Raw genomic sequence first — 18,061 nt, 5'->3', positions numbered from 1 at the left:
TGAGACTCTGCTTAATTCCTAAGCCTCCATGAACTTTAGTTGTATCACATGAAAAATGACTATAATGCTGACTTGCTAGGCCTGTTTTAAGTATTAAATACAATAACTTGTGTGCCTGGAACGTGGTTAGCACTCAAAAAGTTGTAGCTATTATAATTTTTCTTGAAAAATATGGTGCAGCTAAGAAATACCTATATATTTATCCACAAATCGTGCTTCAATCTTAAAACAGCACATTAGCTATGTGATTATAAAGCAGTGTTACCATTTAAAAAATACCTGTAAGAGGCATGTATCTGCTGTCCCCATTAAAAGAATTCTCGTAGGAGATCACATTTATTTTTAAAAATGCTGGCTGGCTTGCTTGAAATATTTTCAAACACTTTAGAAGTATGTAGTGATTATCTTCAGGTGCTTTTTTATAATCGGCATGTTAGTTTTATAATCAACATGTTAGTTTTATAATCAACACGCTATTTTTATAATTAGAAATAAATAAATAAAATTTAAAAGGGGGGAAATCTGTCCCTTCAAATACATGTTAGTGGTGCCCATTTCTTGCACTCTGAAAATGGACATGTTCTTTAAAATAGTTAAGTCTTTCACGGAAAATTCTGGTGAAAAGCAGGTGAGTGGTTTTCTTCGGGGACCCAACACTGAAATCCAAACAAACAGAAGTGAGACTCGTTTTCTTCCCACGTGGTTCATAAGCTGGCAATACCCAAGAAGAGCTTCAAGCTTTATGGGGCTAAGGGGGAAGGCCACTAATGGGAACATCATTTGTATGTAAATATTTCGGGACATTTTCCAAAATCTGTCTTATTTTGGTTTAACCAAGCCTAAAACATCATGTTTATTTTTTATACACTTTTTCTCCACAAGCTTTCTTGAATTAATATACATAGTCTGTAGGAATTGTTTTTCCTACTATAAAGATTTCTACCTAGATTAAGCAGTAGCCAGGTATAATGGTGATGGAGGATGTGATGTGATACAGTTTCCTCTAAACTAATATGTACAGAGGTTTGAGGGCTCCTGAGACAGATCACTTGGTCCTAATTCTTTGCTTCAGGATACTCTTTAGCCTTGAGAAGCCGGGCCAAGAATCACATACATTTTCCAGTCTAAATGTCTCCATTATAAAATGAGGACTTTAATAACACTGACACTAGTATAGGTCATTAGGATGAAATTAAAATTATGCATGTGAAGTGCTTAGCACAGTGTCTGGTACATGATAAGACTCAATCAGGGTAGCTGTCATCTGTTTTGCTAGGATCTCTTTCGTGGGGAGCAACAGTTTCATCCAGAGTGGGAAATTCCTCCATCTTTTTGCAAGCTTGACCAAGAAAGGGTGAAGGGAGTTTTTCTATGACCATCTCAACAATCTCCCTAATTTAGCTCACAATCCCCTTGAGGTCATAAGTACAGTATTAATATTTCCCACATTCCGTAAAGGGGCTTCTGGTCACAACGAGATTTCTAAGGGTACCAGTAAGTTATCAGTGGGGGTAGGGATCAAATTCAGCATTGTTTCCAGCTGGGTTCTCCAACAGTTCACTCCCTTTCATATGCAGATGATTGGTTATGCAATAATTTAATTCAATGCTTTTCATAAAGAATGCCACAGAGGGGCTGCTTCATGTGTGTTACTTTGTTGTTGCCCTGGTGACATTTGACGAGCCCTCGGGCAACCATGGATATCTGAGGATTCCAGAGAGCAAGGCCATGTGAACAAAAAGGGTAAGTGTTACAATGCAGCTGTTCACTGGAGATTCTCAAGTTGTGCATCATGAATTAGTACTTTTCTTCTGGCTTTTTTTTTTTCTTCTCCTCCTTGCTTCTAGTCAGTGTGTTAGATAAATAAATTCAGCTTTCCAGGAGAGGCTGAGCTTATGCATAATCAAAGAACTCAACTATTTTTAATGAAATTTTATAAAACCTTTTTAATCATTGACATAAAACCATTCTGTGTCTAGAGTAAAGTCAGAGAGTTATAAGATTTCTTATAAGAATTATAAGAAGTCATTAATAGTTGTAAGTGCCTTGAAAGAAAGAATTTTATCTTACTCATTTTTGGGTCCCCAGTACACGGTATGCAATCTTGCCCAAAGCAGGTCATCAGTAAATGCTTATAAATGAGTAAATACAGCCTTTGAGTTCCACTTCAGATCTCTTTTTCAAGAGGGTCCTTCTAAAGTAACTATAGCCCAAAAGTCCTCTGAAAAACTGATCAAGAAGTCATATTAGTTTCACTGTGAAAATCATAGACTACCAAGTCTCTGTCATAAACCACATGTATATTGGACACTCGTTTTAACTTGTAAACGTGGAAATCCAAGCAACTGTACCAAGATGTGGAGTGAAAAAGCCCCTACTAGCAATGTAGGAAACTGGGAATTCCTGTAGATTCTGCTAATTTAACTAAAGTCATCATTAAAAGCCACAGGAGACTTCTGGTTCTTCGCAAACACCTATGCAAGGAAAGAGGCCCTCACGGTTATTCTTTAAAGTTGTAGAGCAAGGTCACTTTAAAAAGATAAATATAGACATAAACAGGCGCTGGTGATGCTTACCTCAAACACTAATGGAAAAAGGAAATTGGATTCATGTGATGATAAAGTCCTAGAGCTAGAAAAGAATTTACAGACGATCTGAGACAGCACTGGAGGTCATGGTTCATGAAATCCACGGACTCATCATCTGGCTTCTGCCCACCTCTCCAGTTTTCTTCATCTGCTCTCCTTCTTTTTTTTTTTTTTTAATTTTATTTATTTGAGAGAGAGAGAATGAGAGACAGAGAGCATGAGAGGGAGGAGGATCAGAGGGAGAAGCAGACTCCCCGCTGAGCAGGGAGCCCGATGCGGGGCTCGATCCTGGGACTCCAGGATCATGACCTGAGCTGAAGGCAGTGGCTTAACCAACTGAGCCACCCAGGCGCCCCTCACCTGCTCTCCTTCTTGACCCAAGGTCTCATCAATCAATATCTAAAAATTATTCATGCAGCTTCATGCCTCTCTGTTTCTTTGCAAGTGCTTTCCTTTTCCCTCCCTTAGAGTGGAATTTCTCTCCTTTAAGGCCCAACTCAAGGGTCATCTCCTTTGCTCGGTAAAGCCACGCCAAGTTCACTCCATCCTCCGATCTACCTTTACATCCTGTGTATTCTGCTGCTGCAGCTGCATTTGTCTATAAGTCCTTGAGGGTAGGACTCAGTGTCTTTTTTATCTTTTTATGCTTGGGGCATAGCATAGCAGAGCATCTGGAATATGATATTCATTAAATGAATGTTTCTGAATGAGTGAATGAATGAATCTAACTAATTCCTTCCATTTGTGTAAAAAAAAAAAAAAAAATTGAGGGCCAGAAGTTATTCTCTCCTTTTTAATTAAGCAATGGGTCCCTATGTGACTAGCAACTAAGAAATTTTTTTATAACTGAGATATTAACTAATTTGATATTTCTAGGAGGCTTCTAAAATGTCTTTTTGCTTCCACTCTTGGACTCTATTGCCTTTTCTTTTCAAGTTTTACATCATAAACCAGGTAACTGTACATAGCAAATTATACCTAAGATCATATCGGGACTCCTTCCCAGGCCATAAGGCTGCAGAGGACCTGGCTATCTGTCAACCCCTTTTCCTATCATTCTTCCACTCAATCACTGTACCCCAAGCCCCACCGGCATTCTTGCCTTTCCTCAAACACACCCGTGCCCTCCTGCTTCAGGACTGATCCACATCCTATTCCTTCTGCCTAGAACACTCTTTGCCCTAGATGTTTGAATGTCTCTGCTCCAATTTCCTCCTCCCCAGAGAGATCTTCTCTGACCATTGGATCCAAAATAGCACTCCCTTTCATTCTCCAGCTCATTTGTTTTTCTTCATACTGTGTTATTTGTAACACATATTATATATTTGTTCAGTATGATCTGTCTCCCCCAATTCATATGGAAGCTCAGTAAGGGTGTTGATTTTGTCTTTTGTTTACTCTTGAATCCCCAGGAGCTGGGACAGTGTTTGGCATGGTAGGTATTTAACAAATATTTGTTGAATAAGTTAAGTAAATGAGAACTTGGAGTCACTGTGAAAAAAAGAATCATATGATTTGGGGGATTAAAAGAAACTTTTTTTTTTTTTGCTATAGTTCTATAATTTTAAAAGAATGGCCAAAAGGGAACATCTCCATCTTAAATAGATGAAAAATCCTTATTTAAATTTCAACTATGCTTTCTCCATTTTCCTCACCCAACACGTGACAACAGCAGTGTTAGTTTCCTTTAGTTATAAATTTTCCAACTGCCCCTTGGAAGGAGGCTGGAGGACACGGAAAGGTTATCTTGCAGGGTGTGGGGCCACCAGAGGCAAACCTGGAACTTAGGAAGGAGTGATTATATTCCTTTAATATCCCTCAGTCAATGAGGCAGCGAGGCAGGCTGCCCCAACAAACACTTATAAACATACTTTATGGGAAAAGCTCTTGAGGGCAAGGTGCCATTTTTTCCCTCAAGAAATTTGTGCTCTAATTTCAAAAATGGGCATCTTGCTTACAAATGGATGGATGGCCAAGTATGAATTCACCTACAATCCCCAAAGTCGCTTGGTGTGACATGGAGCTGCACTCTAATCTCAAATTTATCACCAATGAGACACATGACCTGGAACTGAATTAACTGAATCTCTCTGAGGTTCAATCGACTCTTGTAAAATGAATGGCCTGGACAAGATAATCTACAAGGCTTCCATATGCTCTAATATTTCATGATTTTTTTGAGTTAAAAGAAAGAAGAGCGTAGAATGTTGGCTGGAATTTCCTCATAATATTAAAGAGCTTGAATAAGTAAACATCATGTCTCAATATCAGTTCAACTTTCCGAAGCTGGCTAGGAAGTGATTTCACAAAAGAAGAAAAGGCACTCATTCTTTTATTTCTTCAACAATTAGGTTATTTTACTATGTGGATTATACAGTAGGAGGTAAAAGACTTTTTTTAAAAATGTAAGACAAAATTTCTCAATTATAGTACAAAAGAAATTGTTCTGGTTTCTGAAGACTGAAACACTCAGCAGAGTGAACAGAAAAGCAGAAACTTGCAGCTAAATGAGACTATGTACTCTCTTGGCTGTGCTGACCTCAGCCAAGTTTCTTCACTTACCCCTCTTTAAATTGGGGATGATAATCATGACCTCAGCGTCTGCTGTGATGGTTCACATGATGACATGTAGGAAAACACTGAATCAGGGGCCTGGCATGCAGCAGGCCTTCGCGGGGCTCCCACCCTCTCACTCCTTGAGGGGCACTTAGATATGGAAGGGGGGGATCATCTGGAGGTGGGAATGGGCATAGTCAGAATGGCACTAGCAACAAAATCATGAAGGACTTGACCGAGCCCTTGAAAATGGCTAAGATCTAGCTAGGCAGAAACGAGAGAGAAAAGTATTAGACTAGAAGACACTGAATAGCACAAGGCATGGAGCCTGAAATATCCATGAGAGTTTAAAGCCATTTCCATTCACTGGTGAGAGGACAGGCTGTAAACAAACAACAAAAATCACCTAGGAGGCTTGTTAAAAATGTATGCTACGGATCAGCCCTCTCCCCCACCCACCACCACACACACACAAGAGTACGTTATACTGCTCCCCCAGGGATGATTTTGATTCATTGGATCTGGTGAGGAGTCCAGGAGCCTGTATTTTAAAAGATTTTCCAGTGGTATTGATGCCCAGTCAGGTTTGGGAGCCATGGGTTTCGTTAACAGCAACTGATACCTTACAGAGCAGAGCTCACACTGGGCAACGGCAAAGTGACCAGAAGACCGAGTCCCAGTATAGGAGCCTGGACCCCAAGCCCCCGCTGGCCCTCACTGGCCATGGGACCTTGGGTAGTCACATCATTTTACTTATCCTCATCCGTCTTCTTTATGTAGTAGAGATCACAGCACCTACCCCACCTTTCTCGGAGGACTTCTGCGAGAACTGAATGATTTTAAGCCACTGTTATATTACCTTAATGGAAAAGCACTTAACTGTAAAGTCTTACACAAATATTCAGGATCATCGTTAACATCACCTTTATTATCATGGGGGCCCTGGGATTCCGGATGCCATGGTCAGCTCCCATCTAATACAACCTTGGGGCAACACCTGTGGTAATCTGAAAATGGTTCCATATTGTCACAATGACACCCCTGAACAGTGACCCCTTCCTAAGCACTACACTGTGACTCCTCGAGTCTTCAGGGTACAAGTTACTTAACTTTTCCAAGCCTTAGTTTCCTCTTGCATAAGCTGGGGATAATGTTAGTACGCTGGGCCCCCGTGTACAACCGTGTAGGCTGTGCCTTACACAGAGCAAGCAGCCAAGGGGGGCCACGCAGGCTGAAATTCAGCCCAGGGTACACTCCCTTGGCTGCATGCCGTTGGGGCTGCATTATCTCAGAGGAGGCACCTTTTTCTAATTCATGGGCCCGGAGAAGAAGCCCTTTTCTAAGGGCTAACTGCAAGCTGCTGTGTGTGCTAACAGGGAGGCTGGTAGTCCTTACCCTGCAGCCTGGGCATCGAATGAGAAAATGCATGAAGTCTTTAGCATAAAGCCTCGAACACAATGGGGGCCAGCGCAGGTTTGCTGTTACTATTATAATTATCATTAATTCATTCACTCAACAGACATTCATTGTGCACGTTCCTTGTCCCAGCTACTCTGTGAAGGCAACTGGACTATCCACAGTGAATAAGACACTATCTCTTCCTTGGAGGAGGCTGTGGCTTAGGTGCGAATACAGACACTTGCGTAAATCATTATATTCGAGTATTGATACAGGAGACTCTGTCCAGAGTGACAGTGTTTGAATTTCTGAATTCTGATGACTGTGCTAGGAAGGTTTAATTGACTCCTACAGATTTTTTTATCTGGAAAGTCAAGCTTGTTCGGTCTCTTTGGTAAAGCTGTTTATATCTCTCACACTTCTCATATGTTTAGAGTGAAACATACAGAAGGAGCTTCCCAAGGCACTTGACTCTCCTTGTGGAATAGCACCTGTGCCCACCTTAGAACAAGGACCGTGCGGTCAGCAGGTCTCCTTTCCTACAACATGGTCTTGAAACCACTGATGAGGGACAGTATCTGCCTACTTATTTACTACTCAGAACTATGCAAACACACTCTTCTTTGAAGTAGCTTAAGAGCAAATGAAAATGCACTCTTTTTTAGTCAATTGCAGAAATACTTTGCATTAAATAATAAACTTAATTTCAAACAAAGAAAAATGTCCTTTTTAAAAAACATCATTAAACGGGAGTTCTATGTACAGCTTCCGTCAGCAAAGAAGGATTTAACCTGTGCACTTCTATGAGACTGGACTCTAGTCAGCTTTAGTGTTTTTCACAGAGACAGATGGACATAATGACAAAACAATGTTAGTAGATACGGGCTGAAAATTCCTGGTGATAAATGATAGGTTCTATTACTACCTCTCCTAATTTCCTTTTCTGAGTAAGTAGCCCTAGATGAACCTACACAGGAAATAGCCTTAATGGTTTTAATAGCAGTGGCTTAATGAATTAATCTATTATGGGTATTGCAAATAAATTTTTAATTAAGAAAAAGCTTAATTAAGAAGTTTTCAAAACAAGCCTCGGATCTGAAGATCTAGATTACCAAGAGTTGCATAGTTTGTCCCAATTTCCTATTCCACACCTAGGCACTGCACTACCTTAAAAAAAACTAATTAAAATATTTCCTTCAATGTATGTAATAACTAAAATATAATCATTTTAACTGTGTAAACACCAGGGGTAATGTTATTGCTTTATTTCATAATGATGCTGTCAGAATCAATAAACAATAAAATAAAACAAACATACTTTCTCTCGGGAGATCACCTTCCCCAAGAGCATGGGGCACAGAGCACATGGATTATAGATTGCAGATACTCAAAGGAAGCCTTCCAAGGTCCCTTCCAAATCTAATATCCTGTGATTCTATGCATCCCTTTTATCTTACTCAAACACCACCAAACCACCAATGAAGGTGAACCCACAAATCAAGGCATGATGCTACAGGAGCCCGGCTTTCCCAGAATGTAGGACCAGCTACATCATTTGCCAGGCACAATGCAAGATGAAAATGGGGGCCCTCCATTCAGCAATTGTTAATAATTTCAAAATTGCAACAGAAGAGCATTAAACCAAGGACGGAGGCCTTCTAAGCTGGGGCCCTGCCTGCGCGTGGTACAGGGGCTGTCGGGGTTCTACAGATGTTTGCAGGCCCAGGACTCCCAGCTGGCCGCCATCCTTCTTCCATCTCCAGTTCTGGCAGGGGTAGCTCCAATTACAGAAAGTACCAATTATAAGCTGTTGCTCTTGATGGAGGCTATGTAAGCAGACCCGCATGGAGAATGGCACTGGCAGGCATCCTGGGGTATGCTTCTGGGCTTCTGCCCTCTCCCCTCTCAGAACATCCTAGAAAATCTAACACAGAAAGGGAACTCAAAGACTTAGGGCATTAAGTTTCTTTTAGATGCATGGTCTAGTTTTACAGACTCATTGATCTTTAAAGCTAAATGGGTCCTTAGAGATTATCTAGTCTAACTTCTCTCATTTTAATTAGGTCTCCATCAAATTTCATTTAGGCCAAGGGCATGGGAATGAATTCGTGGTTGCATAGCTCTAAAGCCGATGGTAATTTTGATGAACAAACCTTAACTGATGATCTTTCAGAAAGACAAAGCGTTAATATAATGAATGATTCATGCTATAACACCAGTGGATTACACAAGATGCTGTCAACCATGCTCACAACATATGTAGTATATGATTTTTTTTTTTTTTTATCTCATTCAGGACAAAGAGAGTGAGGCTAATGTCTTAGCACTTGGAAATCCCTGAACATGGGATCTAGAATGGGTTCATTAGATATGGGAAGAGGCTGATGAATCCAGGTATGAAGGGGTGAGTGGGTTAGGGTTGGAGCTAAAAGCATCTCCTTTACCAGGAAATACGTCTCTGTTGCTCTTTTCTCTAGCTTACATTATTGTAAGAATACGGTATATAATATATATAACACACAACATATGTGTTAACTGTTTATGTTATTAGTCTGGTCAACAACAGGCTATTAGTAGGCAAGTTTTGGGGGCAGTCAAAAGTTATACCTGGAATTCTGACTGTGCAGGGGTCAGTGGAGGGGGTGTGTATCTATCTATATAAACTCTCATACAATGTTTATTAAGGAGTTGAAAATATTAACCCATTTAATCCTCATCACAACCCTATGAGCTAGAGAAAAAGAAAATGTTATTAAGAATATCATAATGAGCTAAGTACTATGCTTTTCCTCCTTTTTAAAGATGAGGAAACTAAGGAACATCGAGATTACTTATCTTTCCCAAAGGCCCACTGCTTAAGTAGTGAAGGCAGGATTCAAACCCATGTAGTTTTGGGCTCCAGTAGCTGCTCTTAACCACTAGATCATGATGCCATGCCAATAACCTCCCATCATGCCCAAATACCATGAATCGTGCCCTCCACTACATTATGCGCCAAAAGTTAAAATGACACGCGATCTATGCTCCTAATGCTGTAGCCATAGCTGCGGCAAATCTGTGTATCAACATTATGTCTGAAGTGATGCTAATTTCACAGATGCTGATCACCTTCACACAGCTGTGATTTTATACACATGACATCTCAAATAACTTCAATCCCTTTTCTACCACTATGCTAAAGGGTTAAGACTGCTCTTTTTCATTTGTCATTATTGCTTTGATTTAGATTTCAGAACAAAAAAATCAAACACTTGGGGCGCCTGGGTGGCTCAGTCATTAAGTGTCTGCCTTCGGCTCAGGTCATGGTCCCAGGGTCCTGGGATCGAGCCCCGCATCGGGCTCCCTGCTCGGCGGGAAGCCTGCTTCTCCCTCTCCCACTCCCACTGCTTGTATTCCCTCTCTCGCTGTGTCTCTCTCTGTCAAATAAATAAATAAAATCTTAAAAAAAAAAAAAAACCAAACACTTGGCACAAAGCCTCTCTTCTTTCTTTCCAGAAAGAATAAAACAGCCTATATTGAAATACGTGAAAGTTTTGTTGTTGTTGTTGTTTTTACTTTAACAATTGCTCGTCTTTTCTTGGGACTAAAATAAAGATGTAATTTATTTCCAAGACCATGGGGACAACTCCTCATGGCTAGGAAAGGTGCAATCTATCATTGTTTTTGAAGAGTTCTGGGATGAGGGTGCTTGGATGGCTCAGTCAGTTAAGCGTCTGCCTTCACCTCAGGTCATGATCCCAGAACCCTGGGATTGAGCCCTGCCTCGGGCTCCCTGCTCAGCAGGGAGTCTGCTTCTCCCTCTGCTGGCCACTCCCTCCTGCTTGTGCTCTCTCTCTCTCTCTCTCTCTGACAAATAAATAAAATCTTTGAAGAGTTCTGGGATGAATGCAACTCACTGTCAGGCAAAGGGGGGAAAGAGTGCCTTGCCTTCCTTATGTGTCATCGCAACAATGCCTATATCCCCATGTGGTGGTACATTAATGTAACTCATACTGTTAAGTATTTGTACTTTTAGGACATCATTCACTAGATAAATATCACATTTCAATAGAAAATGCTTTCAAAGATCCTTCAAGGAACCTGGAAATATTTCCATTTTATCTGATGGAAAGAGAATAAGAAGCATCTGATAAGACTTTCCGACTTAATGTCATTGCTAGTAAATGTATTAATTTTCATGGGATTCTAAAACAATTACCTCTTGTATTCATTTAATTTCCTATATAGAAAGGAGAAAGAAAAGTATTCACCAAACACAGTCTGCCATGATGGAATATAAGTAAAATACGCTCTATTACACAAAATGACAGAACCATAAGAATCTGAAAATTTCATTTTGGATGAAGACGTTACTAAGGAAATTGTCTGAGAATACAAAATGGCTTGACACAGCAGATTTGCAAATACAGTATTGTGTAGTTATGGCACATTCTATACTGTCCTTTTGCAATTTCTGGAAGCTTGCTCTATTTCTGGTTAAATAGATGAGTTAAGTGATTTGAGCAGCATAATAAAATTCATGTGCTTTGCCAGGATAAAACCACAGTACTAAATTAATATCCTGCACTACAGTCCCAACATGCTTTGACAAGGATGCTATTTCATGGCTCAATAAATACTTATTGACTAACTACAAACATGACAAAAATGTTTGTCCTTCAGCTCGACTGTTTTAGGACTAAACATCCAAGGATTCTGAAAAAAGCCCGGGAATGTTGTAACACTTTTCAAACCACTTTTGTTTTCATTTTGCAACATCACTAAACTTGCAAAAGAACAAAATAGAAATATACCGTTGGATAAACTCCCAGTAAACTACAAGGTCTTCTAGCAAATTTTTCTTTATAAGTTGTTTTGTTCAACACAAGATTTAAAAAACACAACGAAGGCGTATATATTAATTTCATTAGATATGTGCTTCATGTCTAAATGATCAAGTTGTTGAGTCACAAAAATTGTACCACATGGTCTTCTAGAAGGAATTCCAGTCAACTAGTGGGGCTTGTGTGTCTTATTCAGAGCAACCACCAGCAATTAATGAACATGATCATTTCCTTGCTCCAATTCTGGGAGGAAATGTGTTGCTTCTAAAGGTGAGCCAGTATGCTATGGATAGGTTAGGCCAAGTTTAAGTTACTCTCCTTACAAATGAAAAATTTAAGACATTATCTATTTTTCTCTGAGAAATTTCCCTTTGGTCAACTTTATTATGGACAAACCATAACTGATAAATGTCAGTAAATGGATGTGATCCTGGAAACTTCAATATACAGAACTTTTCTTACAAGTTAAGCATTGTTTGATTAGACTATTTCTGGAGATCATGACACTGGAGAAGCCATCTTTCCAATATAAAGTTTTACCTCATTATGGGGGTTGGCACAAGTTATAATAACCATAGAAGTATTCCTGCTAAACCACTTTTATTTAATTAATCATATTTTTATTTTTTGTGTATGAGGGCAAACTTGAGCAGTCTTTCCTTCAAATGTTATTTGAAATTTTCAATTTTTACTTTGCATTGACATATCTAAATTTTTAAAAAGGTATATTTTATTAGTGAGACATATTTTTATATTAATTTTTATTCATCAACAGTTCTGGAACCAAATAAACCTGTCATAAAAGATTATTCAATACAGTATTACTATTCTTCTGCTATAAGAATGCTGAATTTAGAAACAGTATTGCTTTTTCTAATTCCCCAGAAATTTAGCACACGTATATATATAAAGAGTTCACATCCAAATAGTGTGCTTTATTTTTTTAAAGATTTTATTTATTTATTTGACGGAGAGGCAGAGAGAGAGAGAGAGAGAGCACAAGCAGGGGGAGCGGCAGAGGGAGAGGAACAAGCAGGCTCCCTGCTGAGCAAGGAGCCAGATTCGTATTCGGGGCTCATCTCAGGACCCCGGGATCATGACCTGAGCAGAAGGCAGATGCTTAACCCACTGAGCTACCCAGGTGCCCCCCAATAGTGTGCTCTAAATAAAGGATCCCCTAGGATTCTGTCCTTGACCGCTCCTCTTATTTATATTTTTTTCCTACATAACCCCATCTAGACCTAAGGCTTTATTCTATAGTAGTTATATGCCAGTCACTTCTAGATTTATCTGGCTTTGACTTTTCTTCCAAACCTGTACTTGTGTATCCAACTCTTTGACTTTTACTTTTGGATGTCTAAGAGGCATTTTTGGTCTAGTCTGTCTCAAGGAGAACTTCTTACTCCTCTTCTCATCTGTCTTATGCCAAAAAAACCAAAACCAAAAAAATCTTCCTTTTGCAACTGCAACATGCAAATCTGGCCAGTGGTCCCCCTCTCAGCCTACAGCACTACAAACCCAGGAGTTCTTTTTTTTTTCTTTAAGATTTTATTTATTTAGAGAGAGAGAGAGTGAGCACGAGTGGGGGGAGGGGCAGACTCCCCGCTGAGTGTGGAACCTGATGCTTGGCTCCATGCAGGGCTCAATGTGGGATCGTTCCCAGGACCCCAAGATCATGACCTGAGCTGAAGTCAGATGCTTCACCGACTGAGCCACCCAGGCGTCCCTGAACCCAGGAGTTCTTGATTCCTCCCTCACCTCCAGCACATCAGTCTCTCTCCTTTCAAGACATATACCAAATCTATCCCTTTCTCTCCAACACTATGACCCTCGTCCCTGTCACTGTTTATCTCACGTAGACCACTCTGGTGGCAATTTAACAGGGCCCTGCCATTCTTCTGCTTAAAATCCTTTGCTTCCTTATCATATGCAGAACCAAATCCAAATTTCTTGCCCTGGCAACAAGTCCCAAACCTTTTGTTCCCCTATAAAATAACAAGCTCATTCCAACTCCGCTTAAGCAAACCTCTCCCTAGGGGCCTAGAGTATGACCTTGTGCTAGACACAGACTTGGGCGAGTAGTTAATGTAAGTCAGTGGCTCCCAGCCCAGGCTACTCAGTGGAACCCTCTGTGGAGCTTGAAAAAATGCTGATCCCCAGGCCTTATCTAAACGGAATCAGAATCTCTAAGAGGCAGCCAGGGCACTGATATTTGTGAAAGGCTCCAGATGATTCTATGTGTAGCTAAGAACCCTGATATAAGTGATATGCTTTCCTTCTCTCTGATCTTAACTGTGTACTTAGATTTTTTTGTCACTGTTAATATAAATCACATCTAAATATATTCTCCTTTCAAGAGATGTTAAAAAAAAAAAAAAAAGACTGACAGGGTAGGATGGCTTGTTCCTCACAGGCAAGTGATAATAAAAAGGAAGGACTCTGATATAAAACACATGAAAAATATCAGCTAGCATCATCCTGTACTTTTTGATATCAAGGAACACATTTAGATTTTAATAAGGAACTCTTTTATGGCCCATGTTCTATTCTTGATCCCACTCTGCATTAAAGTCCCAATCTCATGTTTACATCACATCACAGGATGCTACTGTTGACTCTGAGAATGAGTGAACCTGTTTTAACATGACTAGAACTCACTGAAATTTGGTGGAATTAGTGTTTCTAATCGAAACTCAAACTTTTCAGTGTTTAAGTTAGTTTATTCTTGGCAGCAATAGAACTTCCTGTGTCTAAGAGAAATGATTTAAAATGAGACTATAAAAGAGATCAAAAGACTTGGACATCAATTAGTTCACAAGCTACCTAAACACTGTTATGTGAGTATAAAGGAATCAAACATATGGATTACATTTCCATTAAAATAGAGTGGGGTTTTAAAATAAAGGAGCAGAAAGCTTTAGAAAACTCATTTGGATTTTCTCAGACCTTCACATTTGAAAAGTAGCTCAAGCTGCTTACAAACACTGAAAGCTGAAGGGTATGCTGCTATCTACAGAACTTAATGATGCTATAAAAGTTAAGGATTGTCATCAGTGGTGGCTGATTGGAGATCTGGGGAAGCCAAAAGAACCTGTCACTCACCCACCTTGAAGAAACCTACATTTAGGCTTTATGACAGCATCTCATTCTTGCAGCCCTTGGCTTCTTAGAGTGATCGTAGTGGGCAAGGCACACCACATCGGGGCCCGGGACAAGCTAGAGGTATGGCTGTTTCAAATCTCCATAAGCCCACACACTAACCAGCCCAACAGGATGACTAGGGGGCCAATAATTTTAGATGTAGGGCTATCTTTGTCACTCCAAGAGTTAAAAAAAAAAAAAAGAGCAATTTTTCCAGTTAACTTTGTTATTCTTTTTTAAAATAACTGCAAGTGACAGCCTTGGAGAAAGGATTTGAGGTCCATGTGTCTCCATAAAGTGTTGTATCAGACAAAATGGGCACAGCTGGCCTTTGACTTCTGACAACCTGCATTAGAATCCTGCCTTGAACACTAACTTTGTCAGCTTGGGAATAAATAATAATCACCACCATTATTAGAATAATCAATATTGAGATAGCAGGTGAGAAAGACTCTTGCTGACCCCGATGGGGTTTAGGGTCTTGGAAAATTAAGAAGTATGCATTGGCAAAAATGCCACAATCTGACGAAAATCTAGCAGCTACTACAAAATTGGAGGCCCAAGAAAAGCTCCCAATATCAGTCCTTCTTTAGCTTACCCCTTTTTTAATTTTGTAATAAAATGGACATATTTGAACACCATTCACATCTTGTCCTTCTATTGGTTTCATTACCTGTGTTGTGACATGTGTTAAGAAGTGCTTTTTCTGATTATATATAATCCCTTCCTTCCTAAATGTGGCCCCACAGCACAGAAATCTACTGGCTTCAGTATCGTTACACAGTTCTATTTTTTGTCTTTCTGTCTCATTGACAAGACAGCCTTTCATGAAGAGAAGTAAGAGTGAGTTAGAATGAGGATTTCCTTCCTTCGGGTGTAAAGGAGTGAAAGGGAGACTCAAACACCTTCAGGATGCTCTAGACAATAAATGTGAGTTTGTTATAAGGCACTCTGAACACTGTCCTATTGACTAAAGGTAATAAGAAGAAAATTTTAGGGAAATTAAAGAAATCCCAGCACACAACTTTTATCTGATAGAAAAAAAAAAAAACCCTAAAAAAAAAAAAGGCCACTATCATGTCTTGGCAGGGTGGATCCTCTCTGGGGATACATTCAATAGTTGGTTATTCTGATATTGTGAACAGAACCATATAAAGAACACTTTTACAAATGAAGAACACTTTCACCTAGAATTGATGCCAACATTAATAACTTAAGTATTTCAGTGTCTCATGGCCAAAGTTCCATATTTCAGCTACCTTAGCAAGAAAACCTAAGAAAATCAATTTGCATCTAAAAGCTCCTTCATGGAGTTGGCTTGGTTTTGTGGCAAGCATCCCAGCTTGCTTCGAGAAGCAGAAGCTGAAGTCTGCTTCACAGAGGATTGTTTGGTGCTAGTTGAATAACCCACTGGCATCCACTGTTAGCAGAGTGGTAAGCAGATTATGGGTAAGCAGATATTAATATTCTGATTAAACATTTTAAAACCTCATACCACTATTTAAAAAAAATAATTGCACTACTCTGGAGAACTTACCATTCTGAAGCCACTTCTAGCCTTAATATCCCTATACTCATGATCTTAAAATCTCTACCACTGGTTTATTTCCCAGAATCAAAACTTTTTCTCTCCACCACCTTAACTGAACTGCAATGCCTAAAGTTCGTGTGAATAGATGACTTTCTTGGACAGCCTTCATGGTTTTCAGTCTTTACATTTCACTCTCTTCCTTCCCAGATCTCTTTTTGAAAAAGACAGGGCTGCAGTCATCTTTGGCCTCAGCTTCTATAAAAACCCAGCACAGCCTTGGCAGCCCTCCTGGAAAGACTTGTTTCCTGAAGATCCATTGATTTAACAAACTTAACAAACTTAACAAACTTAAATAACAGAAGCTATGAAAGAGACATTTGCAGTGAGCATTCTGAAGTTATGAAGCAACAAACATTTACTAGACCACAAAAATTTCTCTGACACCATCCATCATGTAGATTATACAATTTAGCACGGTAACAGGGAAAGTTACTAATGGTTATTAATTGAGGTCTGCAATGTACTTACACGTCTTTAAAAATCAACCGTCAAACCTACTAGTTACCACAGCTTATTTCTGGGTCCAGACCGAAAAGTCTGTTTCTTTCTTGGGTGCTTACTAAACGGGGCCACTCTGTTGGGACAGGAAACATGGGATGAACATTTTATGCTGACAACATTGAGTGTTGATATCATCGGTGATCCCTATATCTGATTTGACCAGTTAGAGTGATAAGGACCCAAGGATCAAGGATATACAGACTCTGGGCACCTACTCCAGAATGCCCTCAGGCTGATGGAGAGAGGTGGCTGCAGGAGTGTAGGGGCAGAACATCCAGCAGACTAGTTTACAGTTCACTTTAAGGAAAAGGGGAGGAGCCCAGAGAAGGTTAAATCTCCCATCTCACCCTTGGCATCCCTTCCCTCTGTCCAGACTTCATACCTTCTTCTTCTCTAGAACTCTCTTCCATCCTTGTGGTCACTGACCAACTCAGGAGATATTGCTGGAGAGACAGGAGGCAACAAGGTCCAGAGACTGGGCTGGTGGTCAGCCCAGGGACCCTTCCAACCACACTTCCCCCAACCCCGGAAACATCTTCTTAGCAGCCAGCCCTTGGGAAAAGTGATCCTAAACCCTCCACTGCTCTGCAACTGTGCGTAGGGCGGCTTTCCCTTATTGGGGCAGGTATGATGCGGTGACTAACTCGACCTACAGCTCTGAATGAGGGCTCTGAGAAGGCTCAGACCACTCACTGCATCCGTGGCCCTACAAGGAGATGGTTCCATGGAGCAAGCACAGAAGTAAGGTCACAGCGTGGGGAGGCTGGGGGAGGTGCTAAGGAGGAGGCTGGCTTTCTGACCCAAGCAAGGATTCTTAAGGACCCCCTAGCTCAGAATAATCACCTCTTCTCTTCCTCGAGTTCCTGGGCAATAGATTCCAAAAGAGAGGTCCCTCTTCTGAATCCCAAAGTCAGGAGAGCCCGATTCACAGCAGGGCAGAGATTGTGGGCAGCCACCTACTTGCACCAACAGCTGTCCACCTGTCTCCCCAAATCCTGCCCCTCTACCCCCCAAACATCTGGTCTCCCAGAACTTTGGCTATTCTCCCTTGCTTTGTCCCCCCCGCCTCCACCCCCGACACGCAGTGGAGGTGCCCTGCGTGGAAAAGGCGACGTTGGAAGAGAGGTAGCCCTCGTGGAGGGCCCCTTGGGCTGGGCACTCATTCATTCCCTGGGTGGAAGGCGGCGGAGCAGGGGCCAGCCGGGCGGAGCGAACGCCCGAAGGCGGACGCGCCAGGTAAGCCCGGCGGCGGCTCTCGGCCCCGCGTGTAGCGCCCCGCTGGGCTGTCAGCGCGCGCGCCGGGTGGAACCCACACCCACCGGGCAGCGCGGGCAGCGCGGGCGCTCGGGCCGGGCCGGGAGGGGGTGAGCGCGGCCGGCTCGGCCCAACCCCTGACTCGGAAAAGCCTGTGCGGGGGAACCCAACGCCGCGGCGGGCCGGGCGGGCCACGCCGCCGGCGCCTC

The 18,061-nt window shown here is 41.2% G+C and overlaps 1 protein-coding gene and 1 long non-coding RNA gene across 2 annotated transcripts in view; one reads left to right on the top strand and one right to left on the bottom strand.

Moving 5' to 3' along the window:
• STARD13 (StAR related lipid transfer domain containing 13) overlaps positions 1–18,061 on the bottom strand; it is a 226,214-nt gene that overhangs the window by 207,769 nt on the left and 384 nt on the right. The window lies entirely within an intron of this gene.
• The window catches only part of LOC116631732, a 57,180-nt gene continuing 52,194 nt past the window's right edge, over positions 13,076–18,061 (top strand). The window contains exon 1 of the long non-coding RNA XR_004299251.1: positions 13,076–17,834. This is a non-coding gene — a long non-coding RNA (uncharacterized LOC116631732). The remainder of the gene's footprint in view (positions 17,835–18,061) is intronic.

The sequence above is a fragment of the Phoca vitulina genome, unplaced genomic scaffold (assembly GCF_004348235.1).
Source record: "Phoca vitulina isolate PV1807 unplaced genomic scaffold, GSC_HSeal_1.0 scaffold5, whole genome shotgun sequence".
Classification (NCBI taxonomy): Eukaryota; Metazoa; Chordata; class Mammalia; order Carnivora; family Phocidae; genus Phoca; species Phoca vitulina.
This window is presented reverse-complemented; position numbering and strand designations above follow the sequence as displayed.